We start from the raw sequence: 9,350 nt of genomic DNA on the forward strand, positions 1-9,350 counted from the left end.
GACTGAGCGAGTTCCTGAACTTGAACTGTAGCCTGTTGCTTCCCTAATAAACCCCATAATCTGTGAGTTCTGTGTGGCCACTGCAGCAAATTATCGAACCCTGCAGAGAGGTGGTGGGTGCTGTGGGAGGGACGGTTTATGTCAAGGTTAATAAGAGAGCTAGAGGGTGGCGGCATGTCTGGCCCCATAAGAACAGGCCTTGGGCTGCTCATGATGATTCTGTCTTTCTCCTGTGTGGTTAGAGGAGGTCAGAAGATGCCACCTCCTTGCCCCTTTAGCGGGGTCACTATGAGTTGGAATCAACTCAATGGCAGTGAGTTTGGTTTGTTTGGTTTGGTTATGAAGATATACCCCCAATATATCAAGAATATAATTTTAACATGTAGTCAATATAAAATATTATTGAGCTGTCACATTCTTTTTCATACTAAATCTTTGAAATTCAATGTGTGTGTTATGTTCATACTACATCTTATTTGGGACTAGCCACATTTCAAGGCTCAATAGCCACCCATGCCTCCATATAAGACAGTACAGATCCAGAATCTATTTCTTGACCATAATTGTATAAATAAAGTAGAAAGGGTTATAACTGATGCAAAGGAATATGCTTTGGGGATTTGAAAAGCATATCAAATGAGGAAAGACTTAATTAGAACAAGATAGCTTTACATATTTAGAAACCATTCTGTAGAGAGGAGGATTTAAACATTCTGAATGGTCCCAAGGATCATTTTATTACAGCCACAGGGAAGCCAATTTTTGATCCAATAATGAGTTCCTGCTATGTTCCAGGCTCTGAGTTGGGGCTGGTTTTGCCTCAATGAATAAGATATGGTTCCTACCCTCAGAGAGAACCTTCGTGATGGAATAAGCTATGACCAGGAGTAGTGAGAGGTCTCATGCATGCATGTGCTGGATGGCCACTGAGGAGGGATGACTTGAGATTGGTGGTGGGAGGAAAGAAGCAGTGAAACGGCTGATCTTTAGAGTCCCTCCAACCCTTCCAAACCTGAGGTCCTGTTTGCTCCGGAGGCTCAAGTACAAGCATGATGTTCTGCTGGACATTTGCATAAAACAGAAAGATGAAATGAAGGAACTGATTTTGTCAGAGTGTAGAGTAGGGGAAATGCTTTGAAAGGTCTTTCAATACTTGCACTGAAACACAGAATAGGAACAAACATTTACAAAATGTGTCAAACAGTGTTAAGAGGGACTTTTCCTGCCTTGACATTGTGACTGAGAGAGTAAGGGTGCTCAAATAAGGTGCTGGGTTGCAAAAAGGCCATAGGACAGCGTCATCTATCCTCCTCTAACTTCACAAGGAGAAAAGAGAGTCAAGATGAACACCAACAACCCAAGGCTTATTCCTATGAGGAGGAGGTCAGACATGCTGCCACCCTCCAACCTTCTTACCAATTCTGACAGCAACCATCCCTCCCACAGGACTCTCTACTTCTCTCCTGGGTTAGATAATTGCAGTTGCCACACAGAACTCACAGACAATACTTAAATTATGGGGTTTATTAGGGAAGTAACTGGTTACAATTCAGGGTCAGAAACAACTCAGGATACTGTTTTTCAATCAGCATAGCTTCCCCTCAGTCATGCCCAGAAGGCAGGTCTCTCTCTGGCCCTCAGCCCCTTGGCCTAGCCTCTGCTTTGCTCTGACAAGTGTTACAAAGCTCTTTTAGCTCTGCTGATAGGTGCCCAGAGAAGCACTCCACTCTGCCAGTAAGGCTTCTGCCTGAAGACGCTCAGTTTTCACGCTCCTTGGGCTGAGAAGCCCACCACTCTGTCTCATGCTGGTCTCTGGTGCTGCTGTTTCTCTGCCACTGCTTCTCAACACCATCTCTAATGTTACAGCTGGGTCTTCTGGATCAAGGAAGTTCAGTGCAGGGATCTTGGGTCCAAAGGACACACTCCACTCCTGGCTCTTCTGTCTTGATGGTAGTGAGCACCCATGGGATGGCTCATTTTAAGTTTAGCAGATGGCAAAACTGACCATACACCTTATTTGCACAGTTCCACCCCCACAAGGGTGCCATGTACCTTATTTACATAAGCAAGCTACCCAACCCCTTTTGTGAACCATAAGCACCTTACATTTGCACAGTCCCACCCAGTCATCTGGTGGCAGTCAAAAAGACCAAAACTAGAAAAGCCATATTAAGTAATTCACTGCACTGAATGGACATACCAAGACATCTACCTGGAATTTAATTCCTTTCATTTGTAGGGCTGAGGTCCCTGTTTTCTTGCTAGCAATAAGCTAAGGGCCATTCTCAGCTTCTAGAGGTTGCTGCATTCCTTAGTTTGTGGTCCCCTTCCTCCATCTTCAGGCCAAAAACAATGGGATGAGTCTTTCTTATGTCACATGTCTCTGACCCTTCTTCTGTAGTTGAATATCTGTCTCTCTGACTATAGCCAGGAAAGTCGCCCCTTGTTATTAAATCATTAAATTAGGCCCAACCAGATAATCTAGGATTATCTACCCACCTCAATAGATCTTAAGCCTTAATCATGCCTGCAAAATTCCATTTGCCACATAAGGTAACATATTTACAAATTCTGGAAATCAGAGCATGGACATCTTTGCGGGGGGTGGGGCGGTATTATTGTGCTTACCACAGAGTCCTTAAACTGTGTTCCTTGGAGATTCGGAGCACAGGACCTAGTGCCTGATTCTCACATCAAAAAGACTGAGTGAAGTTGTCAATGATGGAGAGCAAAGAGATGACACTACACTTCCAGTTTAGTAAGGCAAAAATGGCATGTTGCCTGTAGAGTAAATGGATGTTATAGAGGTCACCAAGCTAGAGATTCCTTGAAAGGACCCCACTTAAGAAGGTTGCCCATTAGGGGCCAGGCAATCTCAGCAGAAAGAGGTTACATGGTGTGACCTGCTGGAGTAGGGCAGGTCATAAGAAGGCAGTAAACGCAGGCCCCACCCATGTCAGGAAATTGCGCAATGCCAGTGGTCTCCAACAAGGAGCCTGCAATGAACCCACAAAAACCTCCTTTTTGAAAAATAATCAGCATTTGGATGTTTGCTTCGCAGAGGGTTTTTGACAGACCAGCACCAGCTAGATGAAAGAAAACTCCCTTCAACTGTTAGCCCTGCCTCCCTGCCTGACCCTGGAGCATGTAGCCAGTAAGGGCAGGAGGTGGAGAGAGGAAGAGAGAGAGTAAAGGCAGACATTGCCTCCTTTCTTTCCCATGCCAAGTATCTGGAAGAACTTGAAAAGAGAACCTTCTAATTAGATAATATGATTCAAGTTTTGGTTTAGATTGGACTTGAATTTTTGGGAGCTCTGGGAGCGTAGTGCCTAAGGCATTTGACTGCTAACCAGAAGGCTGGCTGCTCAAACCCACCAGGCCACTCCTCAGAAGGAAGGTTGGGTAATCTACTTCCGTAGTGATACTGCCTCAGAAACCCAAGGAGGGGTCGCTATGAGTCAGGTGCAACTCCATGACACATAACAACAACAAAAGAAAAAAAAAACTGCCCTAATTCCCAATATCCAGAAAAACAAAGGAGTGTTAGGCTGGGTTCTCTAAAGAAGCAAAACCAGTAAAGCACATATAGAGAGAGAGAGAAAAAAAATTATCTTAGGAAAATGCCTCACTTATAGAACCTGGCAAGTCCCAAATTCTTGGATCAAAAGTCAAGCTGGAGGCTTTTCCTGCCTCACACAGCTGCAGGGGCTGACAAGCTCAAGGTTGACAGACAGTACACAGGCTGTGGATTCCAACGAATGATGAATCCAAGATCTCCAGGCCAAATGGTGGATTATTCACTCATGGACAGTTAGTTGTAGGCAGCACAACAGGACCGATCCACAGAAAAGCGGCTCTTTTTTCCCAGAATGTCCGTAAATACATTGGAAGCAGGCCATACCCCCAGGGAAATTCCCTTTTAACAGATTGGCTGCTCAAACCATATACATCCGATCTCATCATGGGAATAACCCACATCATAAATCCTTAAACCACTCAGAATTGTGGTTCAGCTGAGTTGACACACAACTCCAACTATCAAAAAAGGGTTCTGCCTGGGATACCATCCAGGAGCTTGGAATGGAGTTCAATTGAAGCTGTGATGACAAAGAACAAAGTGTTTCCCTCCTGATATAGCCCCAAAGGCCAACCAATTCAATATCATTTGAGGAGGTTCTTGTAGGATCCTTTAAGAACCAGGATCCCACCTAACAGATGTGCACAGGCTCAACAAAACTAGTAGACACACAAAGAGAACCACAAGGGGAAAACCACTTCTAGGAGGCTAGAACCGCCTTTGATGGTATTCTGGCCAAAGACTTACCTATGCAATAGTAATTTAAATAGAACTTTTTTTCTACCTCAAAATTGTGACTAAGGAAACACTGAAAAAAAAATTTTTTTGAAAAAAAGAGAAAAGTAATGCTGGGTAGCTACACAACTCACTGGTTTGTACAAATAGGACACTTTGGCCTACCATGTCAAACACCAGTGTTGTGAGGGTAATAGCTGGAGTTAATGAATACAAGGTGGTCCTTTGACTGGCTAACCAGGAATGGGGTAGAAGAGGAAGAGGAAAAAGAGAAAAAGGAAAATGAGGAGACCTACTGTAACAAAGAGTACCCACACATACACACACACATTGTGGTTGAACCACAGATTCCAGGGCTGGGGCAAGAAGGCAGTGATGGATATACATCTGACACAGCCAGATTCCCCCAGAACTGGGAGGAGAGTGGAACATTAGAACAAGGATGGAAGGGACACATTGCATGTGAGTGAGCCTCTGCTCTTTTTGTGCCACCATTGAAGGTTCAGCTTGATCCTTTGTAGTCCTTATCCTGCAGCCATCACTTCTGTTGACCAAATTGTTACCTGAAAGCCACCTCATCACTAACACAGACAAAATGACACAAGTATTTTCAGTGCAACGAAATTTGCTGCATGAAGGGTACCAGAAGAGGAAAACTTTCAATAGAATTCCCTTTGTTGTGGCAATGTATTGCTCAGCAGTCTACTTTTTCATTCAATTCTATGTTGACAGAGCTAAACATGTCTCCAAAAATTCTGAAAAATAGGATACCATACTACTAAAAATAATAACTAGCATTTATCAAGAACATACTATGCCAGCCCCGGCATTGGGCTTAGAATTTAATAAAGATTTAGGGAAGTATAGTGGTCCAGAGCTTAGATCCTGGAGTCACATTGCATGGACCTGAATCCTGGCTCTGCATCTCTCTGGCCTCCATTTTCTCAGCTGTTTAATGATGTTTAATGGGGATGATAAAAGATTGCCTCAGAGGGTTTTGTAAAGATTAAATAACTGTTTAGAAAGAGCAGTGCTTGGCATGTAGTTAGTCCTTCATGAACATTTTTAAATTATTAATCTTCACAATAATCCCTGAGAGATGTTGTTATGTGCCGTCGAGTCGCACCCGACTACTCATAGCCACCCCTCCTTGGGTTTCCAAGGCAGTATCACTACAGAAGTAGATTGCCCATCCTTCTGAAGAGTGGCTGGTGGGTTTGAACTGCCAGCCTTCTGGTTAGCAGTCAAGTGCCTTAGGCACTACGCTACCAGAGCCCCTGAGAGATAGGTACTATCATTTCCATTTTATGGATGAGGGAATTGAGGCACAGAAAGTTTGAGCGATTTTACTTAGATTACATAAGTATAAATAGTGGAGCTGGAATTAAACCCCACAGAGTTGTAGTCAGAGCTCTGCCTTTAACCACCAAGTTATCACCCATGAATCAATAGATACCAGGGATCAAATAGTATATCAGACTTCACACCAGCCCCCAAGAAGTCTGTAGACTAGATGAGGTCACAGAAATAGCCTGGATGAAATAAATTGAAAATAGTTGAGGGAAAAATGGAATCATCCTGAAATAGGTACAAGTGGAGCTCAAAAAGATTTCAGGGTGTGAGTAATCTAGCTTCATACAGGAGAAAACCAAAAACCAAAGCAAACTGACTGTCGTCAAGTCAATTCTGACTCATGGAGACCCCTCCTTGAGTTTCCGAGGCAGTAATCTCTATGGAAGCAGATTGCCCAGTCTTCCTTCTGAAGACAAACCTAAAATAAGGATAATAATAATAACTATGGGTTTGTTATGAGAATCAAACGAGATAAAGCACTTTTACAGGTGAGTTTGGTTTTAGCAAATGAGGAAATGAGGGAAAGAATTCCAGAAGGGAAACATTTAAGAAATAGAGGGGGGAATGAATAGTGCCATTTCAGGGAACAAAGATCAGAGCCACTTGGCTGAAGCAAAAGATAAGAGTCCAAGCACCAGTAGATAGAAAGTTAACTAGGTAGAACAAGGTCTTTAAAATTGGAGAAAGAAGTTTGGGCTTATTGCAAAGTATAATAGAGACCATTAGTAAGCTGAAATGGACCAGTTTTGGCCATTTTGAATCAGACATCCATACGATATACTATGCCAGGAATGACAAATTGAAGAGGAATGATGTGGTAGTTAAGTTTGTGTGTCAACTTGGCTGGGTCTGGTTGAGTGGCTGAGCAGCTGATAGTAGTTATTCCCCTTGATGAGACTGATAATCAACTCCATTGTGGAATCTACTGTGAGCAGCTGAGTAGCTGCTTTAGGGATGTGGTCCGCTTCCTGTATATAAGAAGAAGCATTGGGGAATGGTCTCTAGCTTATGGCATGCTTGAACCCTGCATGTAGCTGAGTTGTTCAGCAACCTGCCATGCTCTGCTGATCTTGGGACTTCCAATGGACTTGAATCAATGGCCTGCCATATGGTTTGGTAATAGCAAGACTGTGCATTTTTATTTGTCAACCTTGGGCTTGTCAGCCTCAGCAGCCAGCAACTGAGTGAAGAAAAGCCTCCAGCTTCAGTGGGCCAGGAGCAGGAGGCAGAGCTGAAGCCCAAAGTTGAGGGTATTTCACCCAGCACCTGGAGCCTGGCACTTTGAACTTGGATTTAAAGCCTCCAAACTGTGAGAGAATAAACTCCTATTTGTTCAAGCCATCCCATGTGTGGTATATTCTTGTCAGAGTGGCACTGGGTAACCTGAATAAATGGCATGATATTCATTATCATAAGGAATGTTTCAAGATCTATCCTGAGATACAGTACTCTCAGTAACAAGATAATATCCTTACGCGTACAAAGAAGACCAGTTAATATTACTATTATTCAAATTTACACACCAACCACCAAAGCCAAAGATGAGGAAATTGAAGATTTTTACCGACTTCTGCAGTCTGAAATCAACCAAACATGCAATCAAGATGTGTTAATTATCACTGGTGATTGGAATGCAAAAGTTGGAAACAAAGAAGAATCACTGGCAGCTGGAAAACATGGTCTTGGTGATAGAAATGACCCTGGAGATCTCCTGATAGAATTTTGCAAGACCAATGACTTACTCATTGCAAATACCTTTTTTCAACAACACAAACAGTGGCTATACATGTGGACTTCTCAGATGGAGTAGACAGGAATCAGACTGACTACATCTGTGGTAAGAGGTGATGGAGAAGCTCAGTATCTTCAGCCAAAACAAGGCCAGGAGCTGATTGTGGAACAGACCATCAACTGCTCATATGCAAGTTCAACTTGAAGCTGAACACAACTAAAACAAGTCCATGAGAGCCAAAACATGACCTTGATTATATCCCTCCTGAATGGAGAGACCATCTAAAGAATAGATTTGATGCATTGAACACCAATGATTGAAAACCAGAAGAATTGTGGGATGACATCAAGAACATCATCCATGGAGAAAGCAAAAGATCATTAAAAAGACAGGAAAGGAAGAAAATACCAAAACGAATGTCAGAAGAGACTCTGAAACTTGCCCTTGAATGGAAAGTAGCTAAAACAAATGGAAAAATCAACAGGATAAAAGAGCTGAACAGAAGATTTCAAAGAGCAACTCCAGAAGACAAAGTCAATTATTATAATGAAATGTGCAAAGAGTTGGAGTTAGGAAACCAAAAGAGAAGAACATGCTCTGCATTTCTCAAGTTAAAAGAACTGAGGAAAAAATTTAAGCCTCGAATTGCAATACTGAAAGATTCCACGGGCAAAAGAAGATGGATGGAACACACAGAGTCACCGTACCAAAAAAAACTGAAAGATGATCAGCCATTTCAGGAGGTGGCATATGATCAAGAACCAATGGTATTGAAGGAAAAAGCTGAAGCTGCACTAAAGGAATTGGCAAAAATAAAAAAATAAAAAAAAGGCTCCAGGAATTGACAGAATACCCATTGAGATGTTTCAAAAAAACGGATGCTGTGCTGGAGGCACTCACTCAGCTAGAGAGATTTGGAAGACAGCTACCTGGCCAAATGACTGGAAGAGATCCATAATGTACCCATTCCAAAGAGAGATGATCCCACAGAATGTGGAAATTATCAAACAATATCATTAATATCACATGAAGTGTCCCTGGGAGCAGGAGTACATTACCCAAAAACAAGGTAAGCACAGGCTTGCTTGTCCTTGTTTACTAATCTGTAGTGATGGAATTTGTAAAATGTGGTAAAACTTATGTGAAATTGTTAACTACAGGTTAGTAAGTAAGCACTAATAAAATTATGCTTACCTTGTTTACTACATCTCCATCCCTGCCAGGGGTTGTAAATTTGAAAAGAGGCTTTGATTCTATAAGAAAGTGCTGTGCGTTTGGGAGAGACAGATGCCAGCCAAACTTGGAAGCAGAATATTTGATATGGTTAAAAAAAAAAAAAGTAAAATTGTTTATTACAGACTAGTAAGGAAGCACAAGTAAGCCTATGCTTACTTTGCTTATTGGGTAATCCAACACTGCCCGGCAGACTTGGGAATACAGGAGAATGACTGAGAGAAAACCCTGACCAGGCAGAAGATTCACAGAGAAGCAACAGCCCACGCAGGTTCTTGTCCCATTGGCAGCATCTTTTCCTCCTTTGGTTTTTTGGTTTTCCTCTTTCACCAGTCACCTCAGAGCTCAGCAGTTACTTTCCCCTAACCTCAGTTCTTTTCTCACTCCCACCTCTGCTCATTTACCTCCCAGAAACTCTCCCTCACAAGGACAGGTATATATCTGCATTAGCTTCTTCTTTCCCATCCTCTCCCAACACCTGGGCAGTTGCCTCACTCAGGAAAACCTCTTCTTTCTCAATCATTCTTTTCAGACCATTTCTGAGCTGAGAACAGATGGTCTTCTCCCTAAACACAAGACCTGAATCATGGCCAACATGTGCAGTAAAAGTCTTCACCTACCTCCTCATTGCCTGAGGGAGTTTGCTTTTCTTCAAGAATCATAATTCATCTAATTTTAAATTACTGATTTCTACTCATTAATATAAGAATATTATATGAA

The sequence above is a fragment of the Orycteropus afer genome, unplaced genomic scaffold (assembly GCF_000298275.1).
Source record: "Orycteropus afer afer isolate SDZICR_OR568_19922 unplaced genomic scaffold, OryAfe1.0 scaffold00177, whole genome shotgun sequence".
Classification (NCBI taxonomy): Eukaryota; Metazoa; Chordata; class Mammalia; order Tubulidentata; family Orycteropodidae; genus Orycteropus; species Orycteropus afer.